The 21,762-nt window shown below is 49.0% G+C and overlaps 1 long non-coding RNA gene across 4 annotated transcripts in view; it reads right to left on the bottom strand.

Annotated features, from left to right (window-relative positions):
- The window catches only part of LOC146775975 (uncharacterized), a 1,152,826-nt gene that overhangs the window by 896,078 nt on the left and 234,986 nt on the right, over positions 1-21,762 (bottom strand). For all 4 annotated transcript variants that reach the window (XR_014971952.1, XR_014971951.1, XR_014971954.1 and 1 more), the window contains exon 3: positions 2,899-3,026. This is a non-coding gene — a long non-coding RNA (uncharacterized LOC146775975). The remainder of the gene's footprint in view (positions 1-2,898; positions 3,027-21,762) is intronic.

The raw sequence follows: 21,762 nt of genomic DNA, 5'->3' as shown, positions 1-21,762 counted from the left end.
CCAGTTAACTCTTATTGATGATCTTAAAAAAGGAATAGCGGATAAACCGACTGTTAGTTTACTGGACACAAGGCCGACAGACCAAATGCGACGCCTGAAATGGTGTCAGTTGGTCCCAGAAGATTTCACCAAAAATCTGTGGGAGATGGTTGGGGAGGAATTACTTCTGTGTTCACAAGATGGGATCTGTAGTGATGCAGTGTTGACAGCTTATCAAAAAATCTGCTGTCAGGTGAACAGTGATCTTAAAAAAGTATGTAAGGATAATCCCAAAGTTGGGGAGAAATGGTTTGATCACAGCTGCTCACTCTCCCAACGGAAGCTTATGTCAGCTCTTAAAGCGGTTCCACCGGACAGAGCGGAAATTGCCATCTGTAGGAAGGCCTACAAATTGGCTCAGAAGAAACGTAAAACTGAAATCAGGGAAAATGCATGGAATGATTTACTGTCCACTGATGTCATTAATAATAGTGCGAAATTCTGGTCTATTATAAATAAACCTTTTTTTAATGGTAAAAGCAACACTGAGCTTGAATGTGGCATCCAAGAGGATGCCTGGTATGCTCATTTTAAACAGGTTTATGATGGAGATGGTTTAAGGGTGGGGCCCTCATTTAATTCTGATAATTACACGTTGACCTTCACAGAAATAGAGGTGACAAATGCCATTTTACAAATGACAAGTAATAAGGCCCCGGGACCCGATGGAGTCCCGGCTGACCTTTTTAAATCAGATATTAAACTCTGGTCTAAAATTCTTTTTAATGTTTTTATAAATGCATGTCAAAAGGGCCTCCCATCAACATGGGCAAAATCGGTGATCGTCCCTATTTTTAAAAAGGGGGATAGAGGCGACCCGAGCTGCTATCGACCAATTTCTCTTATAGACTCCTCAGTGAAAGTCCTGGGGAGAGTTGTTCTTGCCCAACTAAATGGTTGGCTAGAGGAATCTGGAAAACTCTCTATGGTCCAGTATGGATTTAGGAAAGGGATGGGTACCATAGACCAATGTTTAAACTTACAACTCTTAATTGGTAAATACACGGTGGCCAAAAAAGGAACCTTATTGGTTGCCTTTATGGACCTGTCTTCGGCCTTTGACCGTGTTAATAGATCAAAACTATGGCCCATGCTCCTAGATCTTGGTGTTGATAAAGAGATTGTTTATTTTTTAGCGGACCTACATAGAGAGTTAATAGCCACAGTTCGTTATGACCAAAAGGGAAACTGTACCAAAGATATACCCATATCTTATGGGGTCAGGCAGGGGTGCATTTTGGCACCTCTCCTTTTTACTTTATATATAAATGATTTGGACACTACCCTTGTCGCCTCATGTAAAGATATCCCCCATGCGGGGAAATATTCAGTCCCTGCCCTTTTATATGCTGACGATGCTGCCCTAATCGCCAGAACGGGAGTGGGCCTTCAGCTTCTGTTAAATTCTTTCGCTGATTTTATGAAGGATTTGGACTTATCTGTAAATTTTGTAAAATCTCATGTCATGGTCATTGGCCCTAAATCTGCCAAATCCAAAACTTTTTCTTGTGGGGGCCATCAATTATCGAGAGTCTCTTCTTTTCCTTATCTGGGCGTCCTCTTTGATGATCGAGACTCCAGGGTAACCCAGATACAGGCAAAAAAGATTGTGTTTTCAAGAGCTACAGTAGGAGTGCTGGGTTTTGCAAGAAAACTGGGAGCCAGACCACTGAAGGCTCTTATCCAAGTTTACAAGGCTAAGTGTCTATCCATAGCCTTGTACGGAGCTGAGGTTTGGGGCATTAAAAATGCTAAAAGCATCCAGACTGTCGAGGACAGATTTTTAAAAAATCTCCTCTCAGTACCAATTTGCACGGCTAATTATATCGTCCACCAGGAACTAGGAATTGGTTACCTTGAAGACAGCATTGCTCTGGCCCCGATCCTGAAATGGATTAGCATCTGGCTCAACCCGGATTTACACCTGAACCACACCATTTTGAGAGATTGTCTCTCGCTCGATTATGGCCCGCATATACCATGGTTGAAATATATTCGGACCTTGGCCAACAATCTAGGGAGACCAGAGCTGTACCTTTCCCCCGAGAATTTGGTAAAAGGCGACATCAACTGGTGCAAAGAAAGTTATAGTTGCATATCCTCTTTGGCAAGGGAAGAGAAGGAGCTGGTTAAGGGTTCCGTTAGGAGCCACCAGCTCTGTAAAACAACACCTCTCATGGAACCCTATCTGGGATATGTAACAAACCCAAATCATCGCTTTCTTTTAACCAGATTTAGGTTGAATCAACTATACTCTTTGATTGGAGCTAAGACAGATTGGAAAAGGGTGTTTGACCCTAGCCCTTGTTCCTATGATAATTTCTACCCCCAGGACATTATACACCGCTTTTTCTTTTGTGAGCACTTTATTGACATCAGGAAACGTTTCTTAATCCCAATTTTAAAAGATAAAGGCTTTGTCCAAGTGAGACCTGCTTTTTTGTATCTACAGCTTTTAAATAATGTTTGGGAAACCTTTAATATTGCAAGTTTTTTAACTGTGGTAATTCGTACTCTGAAGAAATGAACTGTACCCTTTTTAAATGTTGGTATTGTGTTATTAATGAAATCTCTGTTTTTAATATGTATTTATTGTAGTATGCTTTTATGGTTTGCACTAAACCGAATAAAGACTTTTGACTGACTGACTGACTGACACATGTCCACGCATGCAAATAAGGCACATGCATCTGCCCGATCAAACCTACACTCCTGAAGACACGTGTAAACCACTACCGTTGTAGCGTGTAAACTGTCAAGCGCTGTAGCATGCACATGTGTAGGAAGCTAGTGGCTGGGGTATTTAAACCACTCCCTTCAGAGACCCGGTGCTTAGCCTCGTTGATTTGAAGCACTTACCTGACTCCGGCTTGCTCTGCTTCTCCCGTGGTTTCTTCCTGCATTCCTCCTCGTAGACTCGGCGTCCCTTGACAGCATCTAGACCCAATCTTCATTGTCTCCCACTCCTGTGATTTCTACCGCAGAACCTGGAATAGATGCACAAGAGAAACATAAAAAAAAGTACTACTACCTCAAGGTATAAACGAACCATAAGAAAACCCTTGGTGATCTTGAACTTGGTTTATTACTCTCACTTTTTTGTAAACGCGAATGTGAGAAACTATTATAATGAACTTGGTTTTCTTATTTAACACACATTGAGAACTATTATAACGAAATTGGCTATCATTACAGTGAAAGGAAACCATATATTAATGCAAGCAGGACAATGAGAAAAGACTGCTTTTAAACTGAAATGCCTTATATTTTACCTTTGGAGACAAAGTGAATGAGCGTAACAATTGTTATCAAAGGAAAGAATATTATATGTTAAGGACAAATTCTCAAATTGTATTTTCTTTTTATGTTTTCTCTTTATTTAGTGACATCAAGAAAAGAGCATAGTCGATTCTGCTGAGGTAATTTAAAGGAAAACGATACAGTAAATATTTACATGTTTCTTGTCGATTGAGGTCACAGTGGGAATATAGTGCCAAGCTTGCTAATGTGATTATTGTTCTGTTTACAGTATGCTTCTGGTATGTTAAGAAGCTGCCTCAAGTGTTTGCTAGCTTTTGTGTAAACCCCCACAGACAGCATGGCCATTCAGATTGTTAAAGACCTTACAAAACCCTAGGTATGATATGTTCTAGAAGAGTTTGATATGCACAAGGTGTTGATAGTCTGGTAATCCATGTGCTTTTATTGCAGTGTCAGAACATAGCTAGATTGGAATACACGAGAAATTCCCTTCTACCTGAAGAAGCAAGTCAATACCCGGAATCCACACCCAGAATACCAAAACCTTCTCCTGATCCAGTAAAGGGTTCGCTGCAAAACCCATCCAGATAATCTGGTACTTCTTGTTTTTTCTTCTGCCTCTAGTCCCAATCCCCCTTCCCCATGAGGTCTTCTGGAAGGTTGGTGTGTTTCCCATATACTGTCATTTTGTCAGTTTTCATTGAGTTTAGGGAATAATCACCATAGTGGAACTACCTAGATTTCGGGTGAGCAGCTTATTGTTAACAGCCAGATCCTTGCCTGTACTACATCTTCCACGAGCAGCCACTGCTATTGTCCCCCAGCTTTGCCGAACCATCAACTGACTGGAAACACACTGAGATCAACCCCCTGCTGAAGAAGCCGTCCTCAGACCCAACTGACCTCAAGAACTTCAGGCCCATCTCCCTCCTCCCCGTCCCAGCCAAGGTCATTGAGAAGGCTATCAACGCCCAACTCTCTGCATTCCTAGAAGTAAACCGCGTCCTGGACACCTTCCAATTCATCTTCCAAAGCAACCACAGCACGGAAACCGCACTCCTCGCTGCCACAGATGACATCAGATTACTCCTCGACTGGGGCGAGACCGCAACCCTCATCCTACGTCACCTCTCGCAGGCCTTCGACACTGTCTCCCACAGCATCCTACTCATAAGATTCCATGAGGCAGGCATTCGCAACAAGGCACTGGACTTGATCCACTCCTTCCTCACTGGCTGGACACAGCAAGTCACTCTAACCTCGCTCCTCTCGGAACCTACAGAAATCAGCTGTGGAGTGCGCCAGGGTTCCTGCCTGAGCCAAACCCACTTCAATGTCTATATGGCCCCAATGGCAGCATTTGTCAGAAGCCACAGACTCAACATTGTCTTCTACACAGACGACACCCAGTTGATCCTCTCCCTTAGCAACAAACCCAAAACTGCCAGAACAAACTTCCACAGAGGAATGAAGGATTTTGCTACCTGGATGAAAGATAGCTGCCTCAAGCTCAACTCGAACAAGAATAAAGTACTCATCCTAGGACCCACCTCTTCAGCCTGGGATGACTCTTGGTGGCCAGCCACTCTGGAATTCCCTCCCACCCAGAAGGACCATGCACGCAACCTAGGCATCACACTGGATTTATCGCTCACAATGAACTGCCAAATCAACGCAGTTTCCTCAGCCTGCTTCCAAGGACTTACCTGGGTGCCACCGGGTGCTGCTGTGTCTCCTCCGTCATCTTCTAGCGCAGCAACAGGAAGCACACAGTCTCCTAGAATTCCCTGTCCAATCACAATGCTGGCTTACAGCAGCATTGTGATTGGTCTGAGCGCTATGGTTCGGGACTCAGGCAAGAGCTTGGAGGCTGGGCATGTTCCCCACAAGGCTGTGTAATGCAGCCTGGTGGGAAAGATGCAAAGTGTGCATGACGGTTTGGCTGGCCCAAGAGGTACGGCCAAGTAGACATGCACACTTAGGGAGTGGGTTTAAAACTCCTTCCCCTACCCCCTGCATTGGCCATCCCACCCACCCCCACCCAGCCTGCCTCGTACCTAAGCAGGAAGGAAAACGAAAATGATAATAACTCACGTTATTATCATTTTCGTTTTTACACTGCTCGCAGAGTAGTCGGGCGATGCTCCTCCGCCTTAGTGGAGGAGCCACTGCTACTTACAGCCCTAAGGCAGGGTACACTATACTACATGTGAGGACAGATCTGCATGAGCAGACGTGCCTGTGCTGTCCACCTCTACTGCTGCCAGTACAAGTGAACAGAGAAGCCATTTTGAGTACATGTGCTGGAAGCTGGTGAAAATGAGTTCTCCAGCTACATGGTGGCTTCACTGAAAATATGGATGTTTGTATCAAACATCTCATATTAGTAAACCCACACTGATGCAAGTGTTGGCTTTATTGATACATGCACATGGAGGGAGCCTTAGAGGTGCCCCCTGAAAACTTACCAGCTACTGGTGTGCTGCCTGCCCGTCTTTTACCAGCCTGCCACCAGAGACAAGTTTCTGACCCCCAAGGGTTAGGGCCTTTGCTCTCAGGAGGCCCAAAATCAAACTTGCTCAGGCAGAGGGTGCTCACACCTCTCCCACAGGATGACCTGCAGATTAGCATTCCAAGGCAGGGAAGCATAGAAAAGTCCACCACTTTTGGTATGCGAATCAGGATTCTCCCACAGGAGAAGAAGCCAACCTTTGGCACCTGGACAGATGGGGAAATTAGCTAGTCAGATAGGCGTGTCCACCCTCAGGCCAGTACCACTGCTAAGGTGAGCTACCTGAAGTGGTGGCGACTTTTCAGAATGTGGCAAATTTAGTCTCTTTGGGACAAGGTTATGACCCCTTCCCACAGGAAGTGGTTATATAGACAGCGTAGTGACCCAAGGAGTAGGTAGCCCATTGGCTACTATCCTGCACTCCCCTAACACCGCTAAATTCAGTATTTAGGGGAGTCCCTGGCACCAGAAAGGCAGATCCTGATGACCTATGAGGGAGATGGACACTGAAGAGCTGTGAAAGCAGAAGACTGAATAAGAGCAACTGACTTGGCACCAGTCCTGTTGGCCTGTCTGCTGTTCACCGTCGAACCGGTGCCAAAGATGTCTCATCCAGCAGCTGTCATGCCTCCAAAGCCTGGGAGGATGGTCTGCCTTCAATAAATCCTTAAGAACGCTTGAGGAGTGGAGGAACTGCTCCCCTGCATCCTCCAGGCACCCCAAGAAGAACCATGAGGACTCTGGAACCACTAAAACCTGACGCCACCAAGCACCACTGCACCCAAGCCCCCCAGCACTTGTTAAAGTGGGCCAACGGTGTATGCGTGTCCCCAAGCCCTCAAGAGACCAAGCCCACTTTGGATTCACCCCTCATGAACTCCCCGACGTCGCCTGCAGCCTTGGTTTGTAGGTCCCCTCAACCGCGAGTGCTCAAGGATGAAGAAACTTAACACACCAAAGACCCTCTGCACCCATCTGCCCCAGCCCAAGGAGAAGCGAACCACTGGTGTCCCCACGTCTTCTATCATTGAAAGACTTGAACACTCCTGTTGGTTCAATCCGACTGGCCTCCCAGTCAAAACCTGCAGCCTCTTTTCGCGAAAACCGATCACTATTGACTAACATTGGGCACCTGATGCTGTATTGCCCCACTGCACCAGGCCACCCTAATGCCGCTGTAGATGACCTGCTGGTGCTGCCTTGGACCTTGCCCGATACTCACCTTATGTCCCGGAGGTTGGTCTCGTAAGTAGCTGTACTGTACCTGAAAGCCATACTTGTTTTTCCTCCCATAGAATGACATTGTAGCGTCTGAAAAATGCAGTGTCAACTTTTTAAAACACAACGTATTTCTCTTGCAAAACGTACTTACCTCATTGTATTGAGTCTGGTGTCTAAACATATATAATGATACGTGTTATTTTTATAAATAGGTGTGGATCTCCTTATTGAACGTGTGCATCATTTTGTTGACTGTGTGTACTTGCAGATGTCTAACACTCTTCCCTGATAAGCCTAAGGCTGCTCGACCACACTTCCCCTTGGAAGAGCACCTTGAGATTGCTACAGCAAGCCCCTGTCAACTCACATGGAAACCCCTGGACTCTTTGCACAGTATACCTCATTTTAGTATACCATAGAAAGAGCCAGCTTCATAGAGAGGCACATTTGCAGACTGGTGGAGAAAGGGGGCAGGGCCCCTGGCAAGTTGTCGGCTTTTTTTATGAAAAGAATATCTGTTTTTTTAGTAAGGGGGCATTGTGGACCCCTTCCCTGGACTATTTTGGGCCCTGGAGACCCCATCCCACAGGGCCGCCCCTTTTGATTTTTTTTTCTTAAAAGGGGGGGCACGCGCCCCTCTCCTGGGTCGATTTCAGCCCTGGGGACCTCATCCCTTGGGGCCCATCCTTTTCCTTTTCTTTTTTTAAAATAAAGGAAGAGGGGCAGCGTGGCCCCCCTTCCCAGGGCCAATTTTGGCCCCAGGGACCCCATCCCCCAGGGCATTTTAATTTTGTATTTTTACATGGGAGGGGGGCCACCCTGCCCACCTCCATAGACAGATTTTGGCCCAGCCGACCCCATCCCGGTGCAAGGCCTTTATATATTTATTTTTTTAAAGGGGAGGGGGCAGCACGACATCCTCCCCAGGCCGATTTCAGCCTCGGGGTCTCCATCCCCTGGGTTTTGACCACTTAGTAGGGGACCGCGTCCCTTCCGGCTCCCCGCTTTCTGCAGGAGCCGGAATTCGAGACTCGGGGAGCTGCTGAATATGTAGCTCTCTAGATCCCAAAGCAATGTGTGTTTCCCTGCTCACGTCACAACGAGCAGGAAAACAGACACATGCTCCACTTTCAGCAAGCGAGGGCATTTTGTTAGCTGGGCTATAATGCATGTTAAAGGCCCGCTCCCTTGTTAAAGGCCCTTGGCTTCGGTTCAGGCCTTTAATTATGAAGCAGGCCTTTAAAGGCCGGTATATCCCGCTACGGCTGGCTATAAGACTATAGTAGATATTAATGTTGCCTCACGTATTACATAAATTTGGGGCAGATACACAGCACACATGATAAACTGATATCTCTTGGATCAGTACACTCATGTAAGTATTGTCAGGACACTTGAGGTAGGGAATAGTTCATGTTTAAAAAATGTATCTTTTGACAGATGACACTACAGCGATTAACTCTAAAGTACTGAAAGTGAAATAAGCATTCCATAAATAACCTCTTTTTAATCTGAAAAGTGTTGGTCATGTTTTAGAGGACCGTCACTGTATCCATTAGAAACAAAATCATTTAATGAGCTGGTTCTTTCTTTGACTCTTAGTGCTAAGCCAGACCCAAGACTCGGCTCTTCCTATGAATTTCTTGGCTTTCCCACCTCTGTCTCTCTACCAGACCCCCCTCTGAGTCAGAGCTAGCCGATCCCCTTTAGGACTGCACACAGTCCCCGTGTGAATCTTCCTCTTTTGATTCCCCAAGAGCTATTTCTTATGATCTGTCACCAGCATGTGCTCCTTTCCAGCATTGACAGTAAGAAAAGCACAGGCATCTTGTAAACGCCCAGGGGATAAAAAAAGGCTATGTTGGGTTTCTCTGTTATTTATGTACTCGCTTATAAAAAAAGGTTAACTATCTAGCCTGTCTCCAAGCCCACCCACCGCTCAGAAAATACACTGCATGATGTTTTATGACTGTGCTCCCCACTGAGCCACCTACCTACACACACCATATGCACCTCTCCGCCCACAGCCCTTTTAAAATAAAATATTCAGAGAAAGCAAAGCGTAAGACTATGCGGTTTGATTTTTAGCATTGTAACTGTGTATGCAGTGCTCAGCACTATCAGCTCTTGCACCATAAATGCGGTGTATCACACCTTATCAAGAGATAGCAGTAGCAAAGTGCACTCACTTGTCATTCACTCAATCCTGCACTGAGTCACTCTTTTACAATCTTAATCAGTGCCTCTATTATTTGCAGCTTCGCTCACTTCACTCATGCACTCTTTAACACACTAACTGGGGCTCCCACTAACTGCTTTAATCTCCACACTCACTGGTTCGTGCGCCCACTGTTACACTTCTCCCTGCTACATTTATTCACTCCTGCACCTTTACATTTCCATTCATTCCTTCACTTCATTATTTACTGGTACACTTTTTCAGTTCTGTACATTCACTGTTTAGTTCAATGTTCCCTTCCACATTTTTGCACCCATTTGGTCTTGTACATTCACTCGTTCCTGTACAGATTTATTCACTGATGTACTCACATATTTATTTTCACGCTGTAGTCCCGCACTCTTAGCAAGCGGGACTTCCAAGATGGTGCCCGCGACTAGACTGCCGGAACCAGCAATGAGCGGTCTAGTCTTTCCTGGTTGCGACACGCCAAGCCAGCAAGCGGAAGAACAAGTAGCGGGACCCGAGAGTGTATCGGCGTTCCACACTGTTTCAGAGGACCACGAATCCGGAGCATCAGAGCGAACCTCAACCCAGAAGGAAGACCACAAGACGATGGAGAGCCCGACGCCCGAACCGCCCAGTGGCAACGTGCACGAGTCCGGCCGACCCAAACTTAGTCAAAAACAATCACTGTCTACTCCATCCAGCTAACAATGCAATAATTTCCTCTCATATTTCTCCAATAAAATCCAGGACATACTGACTGAGATTGACAACTCCCCTTTTATACTACCACCAAATGTAGAGGAAGCCTCTCAGGGCACTAGAGCTGAAATCCTCTCTTCTTTCCAACCCCTTGACATGGAAACCCTCCGCTGCCTGGCCAAAAAGATAAAATCAGGCTCTCCAGCCGACCCCTGCCCTCCCAGAATTTTTAACCTAGCCCTTCCAGAAATCGAGCAGGACATCCTCGCACTCTTAAACTCCTCCCTACTGATTGGGGAGGTCCCATGCTGCTTCAAGAAAGCCAGAATCATCCCCCTTCTCAAAAAACCCGGCGCGGATATTTCTAACATGAAAAATTACCACCCTATCTCCCAACTCCCCTTTCTCGCACAAATACTAGAACAGCATGTCCTGCATAATCTCTCCAGGTTCCTAGAGGATCATCACCTCCTGGGGGATAGGCAAGCCGGTTTCCGAGCTCACCATAGCACTGAATTAGTGATGCTATCAGTACTGGACGATATCAGACTGATTGCCGACAATAAAAAGCCCTGTGTGCTGGTCCTCCTCGACCTGTCAGTGGCGTTCGACACGGTCAACCACGCATTTCCTGACAAACCGCGCCCTAAGAATTCAGATGGGTGACTGGGTCTCGGAGAAGGGCTCTATTCCCTGTGGAGTCCCGCAAGGGTCCGCACTCTCACCCCTTCTTTTTAACATTTACCTCAGTCCTCTAATCAAGGCCCTCACGGCTATGGAGTGCCAAATCTTCAATTACGCAGACGACACACAGATCATCCTTCATATTGATAACTTCCCTCAAGCACAATCCCGGGCAAAAGAGATCCTACGCTTCACGGTCAATTGGATGACGGCCAACTTACTTAAAAACAACCCTGACAAAACTGAAGTCCTTGCCTTGACGGATGACCACAACCCCTGGAACTCCCTGTACTGGCCTCAGGAGTTGGGCGATGCCCCAGTCCCGATCCCAGTGGTTAAAAGCCTGGGAATCAAAGTGGATGACAAACTTACCCTGGCCAATCAAGTCTCCACGGTATTTGGCACCTGTGTGGGCCTTCTCCGGCTACTCAGGAGGCTCTCCCCTATTCTCTCATTCTCCACCATGAGAACTATTGTGTCTGCCATCATCCTGGCGCCGCCTTGACTACACTAATTCCCTGTACATTGGACTATCGGACTCCTTAGTGAGAAAACTCCAGATAGCTATGAATGACGCCGCTAGGCTCATATTCAAACTACCGAGGCACACGCGAGCTTCACCCCTCCTACAACGCCTCCACTGGCTGCCCGGGCTAAATTTAAGGGCCTGTGTATCGCTCATAAAGCTATTTATGGCCAAGCCCCCACATACATCAAACAAAGACTCGCGAAATACGTGCCAGGGCGCTCGCTTAGGTCCTCCACAGGGAGTCTCCTACATTGCCCACGTTTCAACTACGTCATCAAAGGAGGGAGGGCCTTCTCCTCCCTCCTTCCCACTCTCTGGAACGGGCTGCCTGGCCAACTCCGCACGGAAAACCGCCTTCTTCCCTTCTGAAAACAACTGAAAACCATCTTGTTTACAGAAGCCTGGGCCTAATCGTCACTGTACTGCCTGGACCCAACGCTACTCTTCTTACAGCGCTTAGAGACCTCCCGGTATTAAGCGCTCAACAAATCCAAATTAACATAACATAACATAACAAAGGAGAGGAGGAGGGCGGCAAGACTCCGACAGCCACGACCCCGGAGGGCCGTGGCCGGAGGCAAGTACCTTTGTTTAGTTATCTCACGGTGGGCTGGTGGAGGGCAGGACTGTGAATAGCCCCATGGTCCACTATTTTTGTTTTTGTAGTTCCCCTCCTCACTCGTTGCACAAATCCCTCCCTAGTCCTGTACACACTCTGCCTTGTGGGTGTTGGTGGTGGTGCGTTAACTAGCCCGTACCTTTGGTTACTGACCCCATTGACCATCAAAACCACCCTCCCTGATATACGCAGACTGAACCAGCGTTCAAGAAACTCCCTTTTCCTGTTTCTCCTTACAAATAACTTGTCCCTTCCACTCCTGAATCTCCCCGCCCCCTCCCCCCAGTTCCCGGACTGTCCCTAACTAAAACAAATAAAAGAATCACCACTCTCACTAGTGTCTCTGCATCCTGTAACCTGGGGGATCAAATGCGCCTAGTACTGAACTCAACTGCTGCATTCATTGAATTATGTACACTCATTCAAACCAGTACTCATTATTTCTCTCCTTTGCTCAGGACTGTGTTCATGACCTGCTAGGCTCATTCACTTCTGTGCATTCATTCATTCATTCCAATACTCATTCAAAGCAGCTCGAATTCACCAGGCACTCATTCACTATTACATTCATTTACTTATGTACACTAAGTTAATTCTGTAGTCATTCACTCCTGCACTTGTTCACCCTGTACGGTCATTGCTGCTCTCATTTACTTGTGTACACTCTCATTCATTGTTATACTCATTTACTGTTGCATTCTTTTATTCTTGTACACTTACCCATTCATAATTGCTCTCAGGGGTGAACTCAGTCAATGCTGCCATATTCAGATGGTGTTTATGAAAATATAAGAAATTAATAAGTATTGTATAGTTCAAAGTTATGCAAATTGTGTTTAAATTGTATTAATAAAGATATTTGCCTGACAGGAAATGAAATAGACTTCAAAGGGAAATGGTCTACACCCACTCCACTGGGTAAGTCTGGAAACACATTGGTTGCTTCATCAAATGTCCCAAGGGTTCAAATGTCACCAAAAACAAAGAAAGAGAATAAAAGAAACAAGGATTCCAAATCTAACCAAATCTACATTTTCCACACTGATTGGCACTAACAAAAGTTCATAATTGTTGAAGAAATCCCCCAAAAATACCTCCACGCTTAAAAAGAAACAAGAATACACTCCATCAATCTCAACAGCAGTATGAAATGGAACTACAAAGCAAAGAGGATGATCCCATGATAGAGTGCCAGGAACCAGATTGAGCGATGAGGTTTCGGATGAATTCAGACTTAGTAGAACTCATCCCTCAACCTTCAGGGTTTTCCACAATTGCTGGATATGATGTCTCTGGCAGCTTCAAAGTGGAAGGCTACATTTATGTGAGAGATGCTGCCAAGCTTTGAGCTCATTTAATGTAGTCAGAGTGTATACCTTTCTGTTTCTGATTATCGCCAAGGGGTGATGTGGTTACTTTGCCCTTGTGGGAAACTGACTTAATGGTTGTTGGGGGGGATCCTACTCAAGCAGCAACCACAATTCCTGTCAGGGTGAAGTCACAAACAAACCCCAAATAGCCTATGCTTAACCCTCTGGTAGCTTGGCACAAATCAGGCATACTTAACTTAGAGGCAATGTCTATAGTATTTTTGCAGCACTTCAAATAGTAATAAAGTAAAAACACAACACAAGAAAAATCCTATCCCAATTTAGAAAAATAGTTTAAAATCTAATAAACTATTTGTGAAAAAATGACAAAAATCCAATTGGTAGAATTGGACATATGCAACTTTAAAGATTTCGGTGAAAGCAGTGCTTATAAGCTCAAAACATTAACAATGGTTATCTGGTTGTCCTGAACAAGGACACAGTCACAAGTTCAGAGATGAAGCATGGGTTGGACACAGAGACCAAGTTATGCCCACTGAACAGAGAACTTTAATCTGGGTTGCAGAGCATTGCGAGGTCCTGCTTCAGGGATGTATTGCGCAGCACCTGCTGCAAGGTCTTGTGCCGTGGATGCATTGCGCAGTGGTGGGTCAGAGGACCTGCCAGCAAACTAGCCCTTGGTGTTATTCTGGTGGTCCTGGAGTCATTATGCAGGTCCACTCCTCACTCAGACAGCAGGGCAGCAGAAAAACAGTCTTTCTGGGCCTTCCACAGATCCGGAAGTAGATCTGGAGTTTCACTGAAGAGTTGGGTTTGAGGATCTAATATTTTTACCTGGTGCCCATTTTGAAGTAGGAGAAGTTTCTTGAACCTTCCACCCCAGAGGTGCTTGGAATTTCCTGCCTCCTTGCCCTAGCCCCAGCTTGCCTGGGGTCACAAAAGACTAGTGGCAAACCCTTTGTGAGTGTGCCCAAGCAGAGCCTTTGTGATGTGTAAGTGTGGTAGGTGACAGCTCTTCCCCTCATCAAGTCAGAGATGGCCCATCCTGGCAACAGCTATTCCACCTTTGTCTCACTGTCTTGGAGCAATTGCCAAAAAACATCTGCCAGCTGTATCTACTCATGCGACCCAGGATACAGGCACCAAATGGTTAGGACAAGAAAATACCAACTTTTTGAAAGTGCCATTTTCAGAATTGTGACTTAAAATCTGACTTTACCATTAAAGAGGTCTTTAAACTCCAATTCCTAATACACCAAACTCAGCTCCCAATTAAATGTTGTCACTTATTAAATGCAATAAGTGAACCCAGTGTTATCCTACACCCATGTGAGAGGTAGTCCTTGCTGTATGAAAAATAAATGTAAGAGTTTTTCACTACCAGGACAAGTAAAAGTGAAAAGAACATGTCAACTTTTCAAATACACTACACCTGGCCCTATTGGTGATTTTGGGCCTATCCTGGGGGTGACCTATATGTATTTAAAAGGAAGGTTTAGGCCTGGAAAAAGGTTTATTTCGCCAGGTCGAAATGGTAGTTCTAAAACAGCTCACACGGGCTGCAATGGTGGGCTTGAAACCTACTTAAGAGGGTGGCAAAGTGAGTGCTATAGGCTCACTGGCAGCATTTTATTTACAGGCCCTGGGTACATGTAGCACCACTTTATTAGGGACTTAAAAATAAATTAAATATGCCAATTGTGGGGGGCGTGGCTTGGCTGCCGAGCGGAATGGCTGCCTGAAACCGCAGCTCCGCCAATCGAGCACAGAAATCCTTCAATTATTTGCTGAACTGGGGTGCGGGCTCGGACCTCCCCGCCCGAGACGGTAGTCCAGGGTGTCCGCCCTGTGCGCTGGCTGTTCTGACCCCGTCGGAGACGCGTGGGCGGAGAGCGGCCCGCAGGAAGCACGGAGACGCGGCGGCCTACAACAATCGCGAGAGCCGGGGCCTTGCGTGTGGAGGGCCCGAAACCTGTTCGAGGGGTGAGGCAGAGGCTGTTCGATCGCCCCAGGAGACGCGCGCCCCGCCGGATGTTCACCCCCTGCGGCTGAAACAGTGAGGCTGGGACAGCGGCGGCTGGTGTGGGGGAACACCGAAAGTGGACTGGAGGTGCGTCTGGGGGAGAGGCCCGGATGCTCTGCGGCGCTCTGGGAGCTAGCTGACTGCCATGGACGGCGCGAAAGGCCTCTATGCTTGCGCTCGGCAAGCGCTGCTGGGCCCTGCTCTGGGAGCACGTGTTGCCGAACCTCATGGTCTGAGACTCTGATTTGTTCCTTTCTATCGCCTGCCCCTGGATTGCATGCCGGTGAACAGTGGCAGGCCCGATCGGATAATTGCAGTGGCGGCCATCTTCCCTGAAGCCGTAGTGTGGCGGAGTTCTATGGTCGGATGCTCCGGGGCGACGATCGGAGAGTCGTGGTCGGCTGCCGTGCCTGCCCCGGCCATACTGCAGTGCTGTTGGGGCGTTGACCTGGGATGCGGAAAGTGAACGGCTGCACTAGTATCGGCCTGATCCGACGGCCTGCGTTGTGACTCTCCCCGCTTGGTCCGCTTCTCTGTGCCCGGTGCGTGCCCCGACACTGGGGACCCAGCCCTCTTACCTACCAACGAGGCCTAACCGCCCTGCTGCCCTCGACGAGACGCTGGTGGTTGGCGACTGGCGGCGACTGGTGCAGTGTGAGGAGATCGCGGCTCGGCCGCCCACACACACTACCGGCGCCGGGTGGCGTCCGGTGAGCGGCCATGGGCAAGCCGGACACGCGGCAGCCGAAAATCACCTTCGACAAGTCCAAGCAGAAGCCGCCGGACCCAGACCCAGACCACCGTGAGGCTGAGTCTTCTCGAGCAGACCGGAGTGGTGCTCAGGATGTGGACATTAAAGCCATGTTTCAGGAACTGAAATCAAGTTTACATGGCATTGATGGCAAAATGGATGCGCTGGCGGCCCGCATGGACGGTATCACGTCTCGCATGGACAAACAAGAGGGAAGAGTGGAATCGCTCGAAACACGTGTGGCCGACACGGAGGAAAATCAGACCGGCCTTACCGGCCAACTGCGGGGCATGGATAAGATCCTGACACTCATACAACAAAAAAATGAGGATTTGGAAGCGCGCTCGAGGCGCAACAACGTCCGCATCACGGGTGTGGCGGAAACGACGGACATAACCAACATGGAGCTCTTTGTTGAACAAATGTTTAAGGATCTGTTTGGGTCGGGTTTGTCTTCGATGTTCCTGGTCGAGAGGGCTCACAGATCATTGGGGCCCAGGCCTAAACCAGATGCACCGCCCCGGCCTAGTATTGCACGAATCTTAAATTATAGGGACCGGGACGTGATCTTACGGATGGCAAGAGACATGACAGACGTGCAATACAAGGGCAACCACATTGCATTATATCCGGACTATACGATGCAGGTTCAGGCCGCTCGAAGGGAATTTTTGCCGGCGAAGAAACTTTTTCAACAGGCGGGCACCAAATACTCCCTCATCCACCCTGCTAAACTCCGGGTCCAAGGTCCCGGTAAACCGTCCTTCTTTGTTGACGCGAAGGCGGCTCTGAAATATGCCAAACAACTGGTAAAGGACCAAAAGACTCAGGCACCTGCAGATGACCCGGACCAGCGGGACAGGCTAAGTGATGTTGAATGACTGTTCATGTATGCTTCTTGTTAAGTCGCTGGGTATTGCCTGTCCGCGCCGAGCTGGGCCATAGAGAATGTTGAATTCCCTGGAGGATCAATTTCAGATGCTGGAAGGGAGCTAAGCAGGACTGCGGGATTGGGAGGGGGGGGTCCTTGAGCCGGTACACTAGGCCCGCGCTCGATCGCCCTGTCATGAGTACAGGGCTTGTGGGTGGCCAACCTGCGTACCTCAAGGGATGATTCCCATTCACCGTTCACATCTAGGGACTGTAGTTACAGTTGTCGTAGTTGGGAGGGGGACCTGGGAGGTCATTGCACAACCTGATTGGGGGGTTGGAGCGGGTGGGGTAGGGGTTTGGTCGTGGTTGGGGGATTTTGTTGAGTTCTATTTAAGTTTCAGAGCTGGGTCGGAGGAGGCGAAAACTGCTATTGAATCGCACATTGTGCACTGTACGCTGCCATGTCGACAGTCACCTAGCAAGAGGTGTTCTGGCATTTGCCGGGCAGGATGCCCAGATGGCCGGGTGGGATGTGTGCTGTCTATCAGAGAAGGGTTGCAGGTAGTGACGCAACGAGGAACAGGTCCATGGCCTGATCGAGTTTTATTCCAATGCTTGTTGCCGTGCGGAGGTTCCCTACCTTGTCGGCGGGCTTACAGATTGCTGAGGCATGGCCGCCCCCATATGTTGAGACCTGCTGGGTTGGAAATGCTTGCTTCGAGGTTCGGCATGAAGTGGCCGGGTGACTGGGGGGTTGGTATATGTCTGATGCTTGCCCGAACTTTGTTAACACGCCTGGTGCTGTGAATAGCATAAAGTGTATTACCTGGAATGTACGGGGCATGAATGATAGACGGAAAGTGAGACTGATACAGGCCTTCCTAATTAGAAAAGGTGCGGACATTTGCCTTCTGCAAGAGACGCACCTGACGGCCAATGCTGCGCAGCTGCTCAGGCACAATCGATGGGGTGAGGTAGTCCACGCTCACTATTCTAACTACTCCAGAGGGGTGGCGATACTCATCAGAAAGGGGCTTCACTGGAGGACGCATGAGGAAATCAGGGACACAGGGGGCAGGTATGTTCTGTTGGTCGGTTCGCTGTGCGGCGCGAGAGTGATTCTGGTGAATGTATATGGCCCGAATGACGATAATCCAGAGTTCTACGAGGAATTGTGGCATAGGGTGCGGACCTGCGGACCTGCAGCGATATTGTGGGGAGGTGACTATAATGTGGTACTGTCAGATACTAAAGATAGGCAGGGCACAACTCGGGAACATCACCCCAGGGCGTCGGAGGCGCTTGGCCATATTATGCAGGAGGCAGGACTGGTGGACTCCTGGAGGACACTGCACCCTGAGGCCCGCGCCGGTACGTGTATCACAGCTCATCGTGCGGCCTGGTCCAGATTGGACTTCTGGCTGCTGTCCAGAGATTTGCACTCATTGGTGTTAGAGGTGACTCACATGCCGCGGTCTCTTTCTGATCATGCCCCGGTGTGCTTGACGCTATCCACGCCGCCGCAGTACATTCAGCCGTTTAGTTGGAGGTTCCCCTCCCGTGCGCTGCGCGACCAGGTCTTCCAGCATTCTTTGCGGGAAAGACTGGAGGAATACTTCGCACTTAACGAGGGCTCAGTAGATTCACCTGGCGTGCTCTGGGAGGCCTGTAAGGCAGTAACCAGGGGTCATTGTATGGCGCTAAAAACTGGGGTTCTGCGCTCCATAAGAGATACCCTGAGCAAGTTGGAATCTGAACTTGCCCAGCTTGAAGCTGCGATGATGGCGGCCCCTTCTGGTGGGGCGAGTGCAGCCTTCAGGACGAAACTGACCAAGTATCAAGAGGAGGCGGAAAGGGAGGTCGCGTTCTTGTCCAAAGATTCTCAGGCCAGACGTTATGGAGAGGGTGATCGAGCTGGACGAGCACTAGCAAACATGCTGCGCCCGCCACGTGGGTCGGAGCATATTCTTGAGCTACATGGGTCAGGGGGTGAAGTGATTCGAGATCCTCCGGCTATACTGACAGTGATGACAGATTACTATAAGGTCTTGTATACCTCTAAGGTGACACCTGACGACACTATTATTAGTGACTACCTGGACACCATAGCACTAGCGTGGTTCAGTAATAATGCCCGACAATATATGGACCTACCCTTCACGCAGGAGGACATTCGAGCGGTGATAGCCGCTATGCCACTCAGCAAGGCACCAGGCCCCGACGGGCTGACGGCGGCCTTCTACAAGGAATATGCAGACCTACTTGTCCCGCGATTGCACAGTGTTTTTGAGGAAGCGATGGAGCTGGGCATCCTCCCTACCTCGATGCGAGAGGCCCTTATCATTACGCTGCTTAAACCTGGCAAAAATCCTGTAACCCCGGACTCATATCGCCCACTCTCGCTAATTAATCTTGACGCCAAAATTTACGCGAAATTACTCGCTGACCGTCTGAAATTTATGCTGCCACAGATAGCGTTGTCCGATCAGTCGGGCTTTGTAATGGGGAGGTTCACTTCCCACAATCTGAGAGTACTGTTTGGGCTCCTGCATTATTTGGATCCCAAGGTGCAGGCCGCGGCCGCATTGCTTGACGCCACTAAGGCGTTCGACTCATTAGAGTGGAAATTCCTACGGGCGTTATTCACTCGCATGGGTTTCAGCCCCTCCTTTGCCAGGCGTATTGGAATACTCTATAATGACCCGACGGCTAGGGTGCGGGTTAATGGTCAGACGTCTGCCCCGATCCCCATAACCAGAGGGACTCGGCAGGGCTGCCCCTTGTCGCCATTGCTGTTCGCCATTGCGACGGAGCCGCTGGCGGCCCGTTTGCGCCAACATCACACTCATCGCAGTATCGGCTTCACGTCGCGTGGCCTGCTGGTGTCTATGTACGCCGACGACATAACCATATATATGGTGAATCCATCGGAAAACTTTGACCCACTGATGCGTGAGGTGACAAGATACAGTGGCCTCACAGGTATCGATATCAACTGGTCGAAGTCGGCGATGTTCCCGCTGACGGACGGTACGAGTCAATGCCATACGGAATTCCCGATTGACTGGGTCACTGATGAGATTAAATACCTGGGCGTACGATTTAGCCGATCGGTGCAGGACATATGGCTGGCCAATTTTGGGGTGGCCGTGGAGTGGCTGGAGTGTAAGGTGAGGCGCTGGAAGGCGCTGCCGCTATCTCTGATGGGCCGCATAGCAATTGCTAAAATGGTGGTCGTTCCTAAGTTTCTTTACTTATTCGTAAACATCCCCCTGCCACTCACTAAGTCGTTCTTCCGCCGGCTCCGCTCCGCCTTGATTGAACTGGTCTGGGCGAGTAAGCAGCCCAGAGTGGCCTGGAACCTCCTCACACTTCCCTTCCATCAGGGAGGACTCGCGGCCCCGGACATGGAGCTATATGCGTACAGTGCTCAGGCCCAATACCTGCACTACTGGCAGCACCCGATCCCTTACCAGCCGCACGTGGCTATCGAGATGGACGTTGCGGCCCCCTGCCCCCTTCGTGCAGCGGTGTATCAGAGATACAGACGCTCCCGGGATGACATTGATACTGTTGAAATGGTACGCTGGGCCTGGTCAAGCATTGCCAAACGTGCGGGCGTTGATGATTTATATGCGCCGAGTATGCCCCTTGCGGATAATCCACTATTGGGGCCATTGACGGACGCGGCGGTGGTGCGGCGGGCGCAGGCCTGCGGCCTGAAGGTGGCGGGTGACTTGTACCCGGACGATACCTTCCTTACAGTGCGGGATATGGCGGCAGCGCCGGAACCGACGGCCTCGGAGCTTCTTCTCTACTATCAACTGCGGTCTGCATGCAAGGGCAGGTACCCTATGTTTCCAGATGCTCCGCCGATGCTTGCGGCCCTGGAGGACGTACTCTCGAATTCCTCCGCGCGCAAACTGATCACACGTATCTATAGAGCTACTCAAAACACAGCTCCGGTTGTGCACACTGACTCTAGATCCTCGTGGGAATATGAAGCGGGTATATCTATTACCGAGAAACAGTGGGAGTACTGTTGCTCCCAACTTGAAAACCTATCCCCTAATTATAGGCTGCGGTTGGTACACTTCAACTATCTGCACCGGACTTACCGTACGCCCATACAACTGTGTAGGATGGGACTACGGTCTGATGCGAACTGTTGGAGATGCGGTGAGAAGGAGGCCACGTTCTATCACCTCGTATGGGTGTGTGGTCCCATACGCGACTTCTGGATTGCAGTCTTCAATACCGTGGGGCAGATTGTGGGGGTGGAACTGGAGCCGGACCCACTTGTGGCCCTCTTGGGATTCGTTAGAAATGTGCCTAAGGCCTCACGTAGGCTTGTGGCCCTTTTGCTATTACTTGCTAAGCGTCAAGTAGCGCTACCCTGGAAGAAGACGATGCCGCCGAAAGTGGCGGCCTGGATAAGAGCGGCGGTGTACTGTAGGGAGCAGCTGACCTCATACTGGGACCAGCTGCCACAGCGCTCGAGGCCTGTAGATATATGGCAGCCACTGGTGGGTTGGTTGGCTAGGACGACAGCGTTGGAAGATGACTAGGCGGTCTGATTGTGGCTTTGGTGACGTGGCGAGGTTGGAGTTTGACTGTGGTGCGCTGTACGTGGTGATCCGCCTGACATAAGTGATCAGGGGTTTGGGGCTCGCTTTCTGTGGGGGGTTGTCAGTCGATTGCGTTGTCTGGGTGGGCTGTGGGCGCAGCGTGGAGGTGATTATGACATTTCGACTATTCATGGTTTGCTTCCTTTCGACTCGGGCTCTCTGTTAGTTTTGTTTTGTTTGGTTCATTGCAAAATGTTGTATTGCTGTTCAAATGTACGACCTCAAATGCTTGGGCGAAGTTCCGCCTCGCAAACTAGCTGCCTGCCTCCGGGTTGTTGGCTGAATAGCAGTGTACTCTTCGATGGAATAATAAAGGTTTTGGAAAACAAAAACAAAAAATAAAAAAAAAAATATGCCAATTGTGTATAAGCCAGATTCACCATGTTTAAAGGAGAGAGAGCACA

Source organism: Triturus cristatus, chromosome 12, assembly GCF_964204655.1.
Source record: "Triturus cristatus chromosome 12, aTriCri1.1, whole genome shotgun sequence".
Taxonomy (NCBI): Eukaryota; Metazoa; Chordata; class Amphibia; order Caudata; family Salamandridae; genus Triturus; species Triturus cristatus.
Note: the sequence above shows the minus strand (reverse complement) of the source record. Positions and strands in the feature narration are given on the sequence as shown.